This window comes from Pan troglodytes, chromosome 6 (assembly GCF_028858775.2).
Source record: "Pan troglodytes isolate AG18354 chromosome 6, NHGRI_mPanTro3-v2.0_pri, whole genome shotgun sequence".
Lineage (NCBI taxonomy): Eukaryota > Metazoa > Chordata > Mammalia > Primates > Hominidae > Pan > Pan troglodytes.
Window position 1 is genome coordinate 98878333 of NC_072404.2, and position 13409 is coordinate 98891741.

Sequence of the window (13409 nt, forward strand, 5' to 3'; positions counted from 1 at the left end):
CTAACAAAGGAACAGAAAACCAAATACCGCATGTTCTGTCTTATAAAAAGGAGCTAAATGATGAGAACTCATGGACACATAGAGGGGAACAACACACACTGGGAGCCTATCTGAGCATGGAGGGTGCAGAAGGGAGGGGATCAGGAAAAATAATTGATGGGTACTAGGCTTAATCCCTGGTTGATGAAACAATCTGTATAAAAAACCACCATGACAGAAGTTTATCCATGTAACAAACCTGCACTTGTACCCCTGAACTTAAAATGAAAGTAAAACAAAATTAAAAAATAGATACGCTATGATTTCTGTGATTTATGTAGTTGGAGGCACCAGGGATTTTATGCAGCCATGTTTTTTTGGTTGCATTTATGTAAGCTTTTGTTTTCAAATAATTTTTTATTGAAAATTTAAATTTAAGAAAGCATTAATTTTTAAAACTATTATCTTGATCATAAAAGTCTTCAGTACTTGTTGCTGAGTATTTTTAATGTAGAATTTATGGAGAAGAAAATTAGAATTATCAACATAACTATGGTACAGAAATAACTATTGTTAATGTTATCAAGTATTCTCTTTAAGCTATTTTTCTATAATATACCTATGCACCTTAGGAAGAGGACATGATATTGGCTTATTATTTAATGCTTGTTTTAATGTCTCTTTGATTTTGTGTCCTTTGTTTTAACTTGCAACGGATATACTTGTGAGGAAGTAGGGAATTAATCATAGAGAAATAAATTAATTTGGCAAATGTATTTTGCAACTTCTTTATCAGATTCAATTAAATGTACAAGTCACTTTCCCTTAGTGAGTTGCTTATCTAATGTATTCCAATAAGAAATTCATTGATGTGAATTAAATCATTTATTTCTAATGGTATTAGGGATAAAAATGTAACAGACCTTATCAGTCACACAAAGATAATAGGAAACAGGTAAGGAGAGTAGACTTACAAAGGAAATGTATAACCTTCAAACAAAATTGACCACCAGAGAGGCACAACTATATGCATGAGCTCTGCATGCAGACAAGCAAATGGAACTGATAGGCATTTTAAAGACATCTGATAAAATAAATGGCTGACAACATTGCACAATAACTTCCCCTTGTGACCACTGCTTCCTTTCTTGGATGTATAATAACTGAGACTTTTGAATGTGACACATTTATCCATTTGTGAAAATAATATAACTCTAATATAAATTATTTTAGCTGAAAATAATACCACATTCCTGTTCCTGTATTTGATGGCAGAGACTAAACAATAATATTTCAAAGGGCGCCTACATAAACATACACACACCCATACCCCACCTTAGTAATGCTGAAACATAAGAAACAATTGAAAAATAACATAAGTTAATTTGGAAAATTATATAGTGCAATTAAAGAGTCTTATCAAAAATCATTTATATGCAAATATATTTATAAATGTGGACAATCTATAACAGGAAAACCTTATTCTGATTAGTCTTAAATATATGAGTTTATTTATATATTCTATTCAGTCTTCTACTGAATTCTGCATTACATTTGTATAGTAGATATCCAAGGAAAAATGTTCAGTTGCCCCTCATTACTACTATAATGAAATTAGGTTCTGATGACAGAGTAATATATTGAATAAAAAAGAATCTATCTGAAACTTTCATCAACTCATAATCAAAAAGCCATAGGAATGTATGTTGAAACACACATAGTGTTTGTTCCCTGAAGTGAATAAAAATAGAAAATGTGGAGAAAAGAGCAGTTTATAGGATAATACTTAGAGGAACTGGGTTAACATTTTCAATGAAAGGAATACAAGCATCATTGGGTCCTTAGAGACTAGAAACTATAAAAAGAGAAATTGACCATCAGGCTTGAGTAAGGAAGGCTGAGGAACTAGGATATTTCAAGCTTTTAAAACAAGGAAAAGCATTTCACTATTCACTAAACAACTTAACCTGGATCACTTTCTGAATCCAGTATGTGCTCTAAATTGCCCCCGGAATAATTTAGAAAGATGCTTCATAGAAAAAGAGAGCACTCAAGTTATCTTAGCGCCTGGAATTATTCCAGTACTCAAGAATTAGATCTCTACTCACTCAATTTACGAAATCCATTGCAAAGAGACTGGGGACTACCGACGTAAAAGTAAGCTGATAACAGTGGAAGTTAACCATTTTCACTTAAATTGTTATACAAAAATCAAACTTTTTTACTAGTACAGAATATAGATAATTAACACCATTTCAAAACACTTTCCTTTCCCTCCTAAGTACCATAGCTCCCAGTCTATCTTAGAGGCATCAGAAGACCTAACATCTAAAAATCAAAATTTCAAAAGAAATGTTACACCCCAATATACTGATAAAATATTGAAACTTATTTTTATATAGTGCTTAGCATTATAAAAAGCATTTGCAGCCAGGCGCAGTGGCTCACGCCTGTAATCCCAGCACTTTGGGAGGCCGAGGCGGGCGGATCACAAGGTCAGGAGATCGAGACCATCCTGGCTAACAGTGAAACACCGTCTCTACTAAAAATACAAAAAATTAGCCGGGCGCGGTGGCGGGCGCCTGTAGTCCCAGCTACTCGGGAGGCTGAGGCAGGAGAATGGCATGAACCTGGGAGGCGGAGCTTGCAGTGAGCCGAGATAGCACCACTGAACTCGGGCCCGGGCGAAAGAGCGAGACTCCGTCTCGGAAAAAAAAAAAAAAAAAAGCATTTGCAAACAAATTAAGTCATCCTCATAACTACATTTTGAGCTGGTAGAACAGGCATTATCACCATTTTAAAGACAAGGGGATTAAGACCATGAAGTTAAATAAAATAATCAAGACTAATTTTTATTTATTTTATTTATTTATTTTTTATTCAAGCACCAACGTGAACCAGATAATTTTTTTAAAATGATAATACTGTTACAACCAAGACTCAGTACTCTCTTTAGTGTTTATATTGTGTATTTTATATAAAATTACACAAAATAGCCATAAAATAATCAAATCCAGATACACTGTTTTGAATTCTGCTACAACTACACGTGTCTCCATAAAACAGAAAAGGCAGTTAAGAAAAATGGGATGCTCCTTCCTCAGACTGGGTTTCGGGAGCAAACAAACAAACAAAAAAACATAAAATATAAGCACCCCACCCATGCTTCTGATCCTGTCTTCCCTTTCTGGTATGGTAGTACCGGAAGAAAGGAAATCAGGAACTGGCTTGTTTCTGCAGCACTGGAGAGGACTGTGGTTTGTTGGGGAATTAGGCACCTTAGCGCACTCTAAGAAAAGTAAGTAGGAAGCTTGGCTCTGAAGGCACAGCTTGCCCCATTAAGTTGGTTCATGGAGACCCATCCCTGTCCCTTACAACTTCTCACTCAAGAAGAAGCTACTCAGTCAAAACAGTGGCCAGAATCTGACTAACCATAGTCCAGGAGGAATGACTATTAATTTTATTTCCCAAAGCATTCATACTGAGATAAAAATTCTCAAGAAAAGCTCTTACCTTGAGAGTAAGGATGAAGATTCAATGTGACATTTGGGGCATTTTATTTTTATCTTTATGTTCAAAACACCAAAATAAATAAGACTTGTTTCAATTTTAAATCATTTGTGCAAAGATGGCTTAACTTGGTTTTTTGAAAAAGCAGAAGAGGTAGGAAAGGATTGAGATAAACTGTCGCTGATTTCTCAAGCCAACCCAGAAACCAATAATCAATTTCCTTTGAAGGCTGTGTACATACCAACAATATGTCAAATTATATTCTCCTTCATTCAAATACCACGACTGTTTTTTTGTCCCCTGTGTGATCGAATTATCTTTTTTCTATGAAAGAAGAAGCATTTATCTTCTAATCACATCACCAAAATTTTTCGGGTTGAATAGATTTTATCTCAATCTTGTTAAAGGCTTTCTTTTTTTTTTCAGAACCACTGACTGCCTACAGACACAGAAACCAAATTGTCTGGGCTTGAATTCAGTGCCACGACTTGGGAAAGTCATTGAATTATGCGTGTGTCTTGATTTCCCCATTGTACAATGGTAATAATAGTAATCCTACTGTTGGGACTGATGAGAGGGATTCAGTTTATATGAGTATACTTAGAACAGTGACTTCTAATGTACTTAGATCAGTGACTTCCACAAAATATGCTGTAATTAGTGTTATATATTATTTTTACTTGTTGTTGTTATTCATGTCTCTTTCATTCTAGGCCCATTCCAGAGCCATCATTCTTGAATACTTTTCTTGGCATTCCTAGAACAACTGCACTATTGCACATGTTCCTCTTAGTTTCTCCCATCATGTTTGCTGGAGTACAGCCACAAATAAATTTCTTAGAAAGAATGACTCAGATAACATTTCTATTTTCTTGTCTGAAAAATGACTTTATTGTGCTGTGAAACTTTAATGCTGAGTGGCTGGAAATACTGGTATACAATTATTTTCTATTAAAACTTAGAAGACACTGCTTCTTTGTCCTCACTCATACTACATTAGTGATCAAAGTCTAGTGCTACTTGAATAGTTGTACATTTATTAGTGACATGTCATTTTTCTCTGGAAACATTTTTACAATCTCTTGGAATTTTTTAAAACTTTTTCCACTGAAAGTTTAGAAGGTTTATCAATATATGGGCCTTTCTTCATTTTTTTTCTATAGGCCCTTGGAGGGCTATGCAATCTAATGATTTTTTACTTTCTTCAACAATGAGAAATTAATTCAAATATTTATTATGAAATATTTTTATCCATTTTTCTGATATTTTTATTAATGTATTTTCTTCTTTTAAAAATTTATTTATAAAGGAAAGAGGTTTAATTGGTTCATAGTTCCACATGGCTGGGGAGTCCTCACAATCATGGCAGAAGGCAAAGAAGGAGAAAAGTCATGTCTTACATGGTGTACAGAAGAAGTGCAGGGGAGCTCCCCTTTATAAAACCATCAGATATTGTGAGACTTATTCACTATCATGAGAACAGCATGGGAAAAACCAACCCCCATGATTAAATTACCTTCCACCAGGTCTCTCCCACACATGTGGGAATTATTGGAGCTACAACTCAGGATGAGATTTGGGTAGGGACACAGCCAAACCATATCATTCTGCCCCTGGCCCCTCCCAAATCTCACGTCCTCACATTTCAAAAGATGGCTTCCTAACAGTCCCCTAAAGTCATAACTCATTTCAGCATTAATGCAAAAACCCACAGTCTAAAGTCTCATCTAAGACAAGGCAATTCCCTTCCACCTATGAGTCTGTAAAATCAAAAACAACCTCCTGGATTAATTTTCTATAAATTTTTATCTCTTTTCTCTCAGTTTTTGAATTTTGCATTCTGCCAGACTTATATTTGGGTATATGTGTTATGTGTGTGTATTTCTTTTATTTCAAAGGGCTTTTTCCTGGTCTCTAAATGTTGCCTGTTTATAGCATTTGATTCTTACTTTATAAATTTGTCTTTATATATCAATTATAATTTTTAAATTCTTTTCTAATTCCTGAGTTACCTTTGTAATTTTTGGTCTTTTGAATTAGCTATTCTGTTAGTTTTTCCCCTTATTGCTGTTAATTTCCTTCATTTGCTGAATTATCCTTAACCATTTATTTCTATTTTAACAATTAGAAATTGGGTTAATCTAAATATTATGTATGAATTTCCTCCACCGTTGTACATGTAAGTTCTTTTCCCTAATCAGTTGCCTCTTTTTTTAAAATTTTATTATTATTATACTTTAAGTTTTAGGGTACATGTGCACAATGTGCAGGTTTGTTACATATGTATACATGTGCCATGTTGGTATGCTGCACCCATTAACTCGTCATTTAGCATTAGGTATATCTCCTAATGCTATCCCTCCCCGCTCCACCCACCCCACAACAGTCCCCGGAGTGTGATGTTCCCCTTCCTGTGTCCATGTGTTATCATTGTTCAATTCCCACCTATGAGTGAGAACATGCAGTGTCTGGTTTTTTGTCCTTGCGATAGTTTGCTGAGAATGATGGTTTCCGGTTTCATCCATGTCCCTACAAACGACATGAACTCATCATATTTATGGCTGCATAGTATTCCATGGTGTATATGTGCCACATTTTCTTAATCCAGTCTATCGTTGTTGGACATTTGGGTTGGTTCCAAGTCTTTGCTATTGTACACGGATGCAAAAATCCTCAATGAAATATTGGCAAACCGAATCCAGCAGCATATCAAAAAGCTTATCCACCATGATCAAGTGGGCTTCATCCCTGGGATGCAAGGCTGGTTCAACATATGCAAATCAATAAATGTAATCCAGCATATAAACAGAACCAAAGACAAAAACCATATGATTATCTCAATAGATGCAGAAAAGGCCTTTGACAAAATTCAACAATGCTTCATGCTAAAAACTCTCAATAAATTAGGTATTGATGGGATGTATCTCAAAATAATAAGAGCTATCTATGACAAACCCACAGCCAATATCATACTGAATAGGCAAAACTGGAAGCATTCCCTTTGAAAACTGGCACAAGACAGGGATGCCCTCTCTCACCACTCCTATTCAACACAGTGCTGGAAGTTCTGGCCAGGGCAATTAGGCAGGAGAAGGAAATAAAGGGTATTCAATTAGGAAAAGAGGAAGTCAAATTGTCCCTGTTTGCAGATGACATGATTGTATATCTCGAAAACCCTAATGTCTCAGCCCAAAATATCCTTAAACTGATAAGCAACTTCAGCAGTCTCAGGATATAAAATCAATGTACAAAAATCACAAGCATTCTTATACAACAATAACAGACAAACAGAGAGCCAAATCATGAGTGAACTACCATTCACAATTGCTTCAAAGAGAATAAAATACCTAGGAATCGAACTTAAAAGGGATGTGAAGGACCTCTTCAAGGAGAACTACAAACTACTGCTCAATGAAATAAAAGAGGATACAAACAAATAGAAGAACATTCCATGCTCATGGGTAGGAAGAATCAATATCGTGAAAATGGCCATACTGCCCAAGGTAATTTATAGATTCAATGCCATCCCCATCAAGCTACCAATGACTTTCTTCACAGAATCGGAAAAAACTATTTTAAAGTTCATATGGAACCAAAAAAGAGCCCGCATCACCAAGTCAATCCTAAGCCAAAAGAACAAAGCTGGAGGCATCGCACTACCTGACTTCAAACTATACTACAAGGGTACAGTAACCAAAACAGCATGGTACTGGTACCGAAACAGAGATATAGATCAATGGAACAGAACAGAGCCCTCAGAAATAATGCCGCATATCTACAACTATCTGATCTTTGACAAACCTGACAAAAACAAGCAATGGGGAAAGGATTCCCTATTTAATAAATGGTGCTGCCTAGCCATATGTAGAAAGCTGAAACTGGATCCCTTCCTTACACCTTATACAAAAATTATTTCAAGATGGATTAAAGACTTCCATGTTAGACCTAAAACCATACAAACCCTAGAAGAAAACCTAAGCAATACCATTCAGGACATAGGCATGGGCAAGGACTTCATGTCTAAAACACCAAAAGCAATGACAACAAAAGCTAAAATTGACAAATGGGATCTAATTAAACTAAAGAGCTTCTGCACAGCAAAATAAACTACCATCAGAGTGAACAGGCAACCTACAGAATGGGAGAAAATTTTCGCAACCTACTCATCTGACAAAGGGCTAATATTCAGAATCTACAATGAACTCCAACAAATTTACAAGAAAAAAACAACCCCATCAAAAAGTGGGTGAAGGATATGAATGGACACTTCTCAAAAGAAGACATTTATGCAGCCAAAAAACACATGAAAAAATGCTCATGATCATTGGCCATCAGAGAAATGCAAATCAAAATCACAATGAGACACCATCTCACACCAGTTAGAATGGCGATCATTAAAAAGTCAGGAAACAACAGGTGCTGCAGAGGATGTGGAGAAATAGGAACACTTACACTATTGGTGGGACTATAAACTGGTTCAACCATTGTGGAAGTCAGTGTGGCAATTCCTCAGGCATCTAGAACTAGAAATGCCATTTGACCCAGCCATCCCATTACTGGGTATATACCCAAAGGATTATAAATCATGCTGCTATAAAGACACATGCACACGTATGTTTATTGTGGCACTATTCACAGTAGCAAAGATTAAGTTGCCTCTTAAAATGGAAGTTTGGCTAGATGCTTTATGAAAAGGGATGGTACTTCTCAACTAGTAGGCTTTGCTTCAGGTCTTATGGGCTGTTAGTTGTCAACTCACAGAGGTCAGAATATGAAGGGTATTAATTAAGGTTGGCAGCAGCCACATCTCCAGTCCTATTTATCTTTTAAATATGAGTCAAAACTTCAGTTATCATTTCAAACAATTTTTGAAAGATAAATAAGTGGCTACAGCTATAATATTTAGACTTCCCATGGCTATAACTTTATATTCAGATAGTAATTTGTAAAATACCTTAGCAATCAGTAATCCCTTCAAAATCTTTTCTCTACTCCTCTATAGTTCTGTGTGCAATAATTATATTCCCAATCACAAAATGAAAAAACTTCAGAAAAGTGTCAGTGTTCAGGTGGCATTTTCTCGATTTCATATATGGTTTCATATTGAATTTTGCATACTTGCATGAAGATGATTACAGAAACCTCAAGTTACTGAGAATAACCACAGAGTGGCTAATATCATGACCATAATTGCTTAACCACAATAGATTAATACAGCACAGTGATATTTAGGAGAGAAGACTGTTCTATAGCCAATGACAAAACTGAGAGCTAGGAGCAGGCAGACTGTGTAACGAATGAGTAGTTAATGGCACATGCACTTGAAGGAGGACCAAAGTACCTGTTGTGAAGGGATTCCAAGGGTATGCACTTATCTGACTGTGTACAATTGAGAAGGATGCTGTATAATGGGAATCATTAGAGAAGAGGTGAAGGAAGGTGAAGGCGGTAGTGAATCATGCAGAATGAAGTAGATTGAGTTGCCCACAAAGTGCCTCCACTGGTGACTGAATGAGCATTGACTGGGGAAGTGCAGTATGGGTAACTTCCTTAGTCAAACCTGCAATAGATTAGAAGAAACATTTTTCTAAAAAGCAGCGTCAGTATTTTTGATACTGACATAAACCTCTTCATGAGAGAGCACGTTAACCATGGAACATGGTTGGGAGTGTTGTGGTGGTGCTAGGGAGGTAGATGGGGTGGATGGGAGAGGCAATAGTCTTTTCAATGACTTCAAATATAAATATGTCTAGTAACTACATGATACTAGTTGCTTTATGAAGGTAAACTAAATAAATTTTTAAACAAAACAAATGTGAGGATCTATTATTGATAAAACAAAGAGCTTTCTCCAAATCGTATTGTAATAAGAGAGGATGTGAAGTTCATTATACATGAAATTTCCTAGTCATAAGTGTGTAAAAAGCTATGTTTTTAGTTTTAGCTCTCATTTTGTGGAAAAGAGAGAGCTTAGTCCATTCATAGCACAGAGAAAACACATGCTGAAGTCAAAGCAGAATTGTAAATAAATAAAAATGACAGCTTAAAAGAACCTTATTTAGAAGTGAAATCACAAGATAGGCTTTCATCATCAATCAAGACAACCGTCATCACAGTCCAAATAGCCTGGTAATGGTCTGTGCACATGATCGCCAGAGATAAAGCACGAAATCCCGGCAGCCCTTTCTGAATGGCAATCACAGGACCCAGATGCCAGCCTTTGAAAGACCTTTTGTTAGCAGCAGGATCTGACTCACTGGCAGGCTTTTCAGTTTCCCTGGCAGCTTTGAAAGTTGCCTCTAATTCAGTTATGTGATTAGGCTCTTCAGGGAGCCTGGGTTTGCTTATCTTTGTCTATGTTGTATCTTTGAAGAATGCAGCTTCTCACAAAGGCAGGTAACTGTGCAGATCCCATAAGTTTGGACTGCTATTTTTCCAGGAGTGAACTTCTATTTTGTTAAACTAAAACATAATCAGTGTTCCAGAGTATGCTTATCTAAGCAAAAATTCTGGATGCCAGAGAAAACAGGTTTCTTACATTTTTGATTCTGGATACCTGGTCTTTCTTCCTTCCTGGATTCTACTCCCATTTTAAAATTTCCAAAGATTCTTCTTTATCTTGTCATACCAATCACTTTCTCTAGAATCCATCTAAAACTATGTTTTATGGAAAAAATGGGAAAGAAATAGAAGTTCAAAAGTGACGAAGATAAAGGAATATTAAGAATGGTCATAGGAAATGTCTTTCTAATTTATATCATCATAGGTGTTTTGCAACTGCATGAATCCTAAAGATAGATGTGGTTAAAAAAATGTTTAAATCACATAGAATTGAGGAAACTAAAAATAACCTTTCTCATTAAGCCTGACGCCCATCAAAATAAGGACCCACAGCCTGTATTTCTTTGTACTCATACCTGTACACACAGGGAATAAAGGCAGTAATGTTTAGAAAGGCAGTATTGTATGCATCAGACCGAAATTTGATATCTTTTCTATTTTGCTATAAGTGACAAACTGTGCTCTGGTAACGTGGAAGAAAGATGTCAAAGTAACTTGCAAAAGAAGATCCAAGAGTTTGACAAAGTAATGAGATCCTAACAGTGCCTGACTCTGAATATTTAACACCACATGTGTGTTATATTTTGTCTTTACAGTGTCCCCTAGTCAATTTTATATAATCCATAGATAGTTTTCTTCCTTGCTAATATATAATTTTGGAGTAGATTTAATAGAATTAATTTTATCATTTACTCAGGGCCCTGAGAGAACCAAACTTATGCATGTATTATTATAATTGCCTTCAGTTGAATTATGTTGTATCTTATTTAAAGAACTTAAAAGCAATGGAAAATAATATATCATTTTGCATAATTTACTTTTTATTGCTACAAATTCAAAATAATATACCAAGGATACATATGATAAAATAGCAGCTTACATTAAAATTTCACATATATAACAATTAAATTATTACTGCTTTTATTAGTAAAAATGTTCTCCCTTATCTCCAAAGAGCCGTCAACATTTGAACAATAGTGCATTTTGATTTATTAAAGTATGGGTTGTCACGAAGTTAAAAATGAAATAATAATACCATGCCATATCTCTTCACCCTCAATACTGTGGCATTGCGATATATATATATTTCTCCTTTATCATCTGGCAAATAGGGTCTGCCTAGTTAGAGCAGAGGTTGTTCTCACTGGCTCCAAGGGTGGAAGCAGATGTGTTCAGCCTTAGGACCCTTCATCCTTAGCCAAGGGTACTGAGAAAATTACAAATGAGACAGACTTGATCTTCAACTAGGGGAGTCAGTGCTCATCAATCTTAACCATCAGACCATCCCCTGCTAGATTTTTCAGCCAGACTGGCTTGGGAGAAGTTTAAATAGAATTTTTATCCCTTATTTTTCTCTTATATTATTTTTGCTGGTATTGTAAGAAAAGATAGGGAGAAAATTGAAATAGTAAGTCTTCATTCAGAAAATCTACTTTATGATTCCCAAAGTAAAGCCTTCAGCACTACAATTGACTGGGAATATTAACAGAGGACTAGGTAAATGTGTGAGCTATAAAGTCACTTTAACGTGGTTTCTTTAGAAAGCCTTAATTTAACATTTGGCTGAAGAAGAGAGTAGGCAAATGTCCCCTCGGAAGGGCACAGGGTACAGGTACTAATGCAGCATTTCAATATAGTATATTCTGGATTGACTTCCAGAGACCTAGACATTTAAAGATAATAGGGCTAAGAAAGAGCAGAAATTTTATGTTTCCATATGTGGGAAAACATTTTTCTTTTGTTTTGAAAAGCAAAATTTCATCTCACTTGAATGATGGTAATTGCAACAACAAACATATTAATAAAATTATGCTCATTTTCTTTAATTTTCATCCTGTCCAATATGATTTTACCACTTTCCATTATACAACTTGTTTATTTTTAAGTACAGTTACTACTCCAAGTTGCTCAATTGCATCTAAACTTTAAAAAATAAGCAAAACCCCATATTATTTTGGTATTAATATCAAATATTTATATAATATTTTACTTTATTATAATCTTTCACAGGTACCATGTTATTTGAACCTCATATAGATGATATAGGGTACCTAAAGGAAAAGATTATTATCCTAATCTTACACACATGGGAATAAATGTTCAGAGAGATTCAGTCACTTTCCCAAGCTAGTAAGTGAAATTGCACAATCTGATGGTTTCCAGACCTAAAGCTAGAGATCTCTGAACAGTGTGTTCCAATAATTTTATCTCCTCAGGTTTTATGCTGCCAGGCAGAGTTTATGTGCCATTAATCATCTAGCCAGTTGTCTTTATCTGTGAGAAACCTCATTCTTTAGACCTGTGGGCCATATACATATCGTCATTTTTACATGTATCCCTTAATAGAAACATAGTTGGAAAGTATTGCTACAGGCCACCAGTGTCTCCTAGAGACATTTACCTAAATAAGTGTTCTCTATTCTAAACACATCCTGATATTAAGTTATTAAATCTTATCATGTGGCCTTACCTAAAGTGCATTTCTCTCTTTAGATCATATACCAATTCTTGACCACATATCTCTTACTATATTTCAACAAGAAACAGCTAAAGAAATATCTCTGTATATACTTCAGGAAGATAGAGAAATAAATGGATTAATGGATGAATAGATATATGATAGATAGATAGATAGATAGACAGATGATAGATAGATGTAGATACAGACTATGCTTGATGCTCTAAATCCAAATAAGTGTCCAATTAATTAGCTATTTTCTTCTCAAGTTGAAGTTCAACATGCCTTTGGATGCTATGGCAATAATTAAGGTTCTAATACGCTCAATAAAAGTAACAAAAATGTAACTTTTGAATGTAGCTTTACTATTCACAATTTGCTGGGTACTTTTATATGTGTTTTCTCTTTTAAGTTTTCACAATAATTTTGTGAATTATCCATTATTTCATGATTATCCCTAAGTTTCAAATGAGAAAGTGTTTATTTGTTAGATATAGTTCCTTTTACAATTACTTTAAGTTCATTATCAGCCTAGAACTTCCTAAATGTTCTGAGGAATGATCCTGACTAGCCATCTCATTTCTGCTAAACAAATCCTTCCACTAATATTTATTATTTGGTCTCCTTGTAATAACTCACAAAATTCTTAGAATGTAATGTTTTCTCTTTCTTGACTAACATATCCTGAGACTAAATGAGTTATTCAGCTATCCCGAGCTAGGGTTATTAGTTCCACCTACATCCTCAAACTTTCAGAATCCTCATCTCCACCTAAAGTAAAGGATTTAAAAATAGACCACAGTTTTCAATATAAAATTTGCTTAAAAACACAGAACTATTAAAAGACATAATTCCTACCAAGGAGAAAAGATGGTCATTTCATCACACAAATCCTTTATAA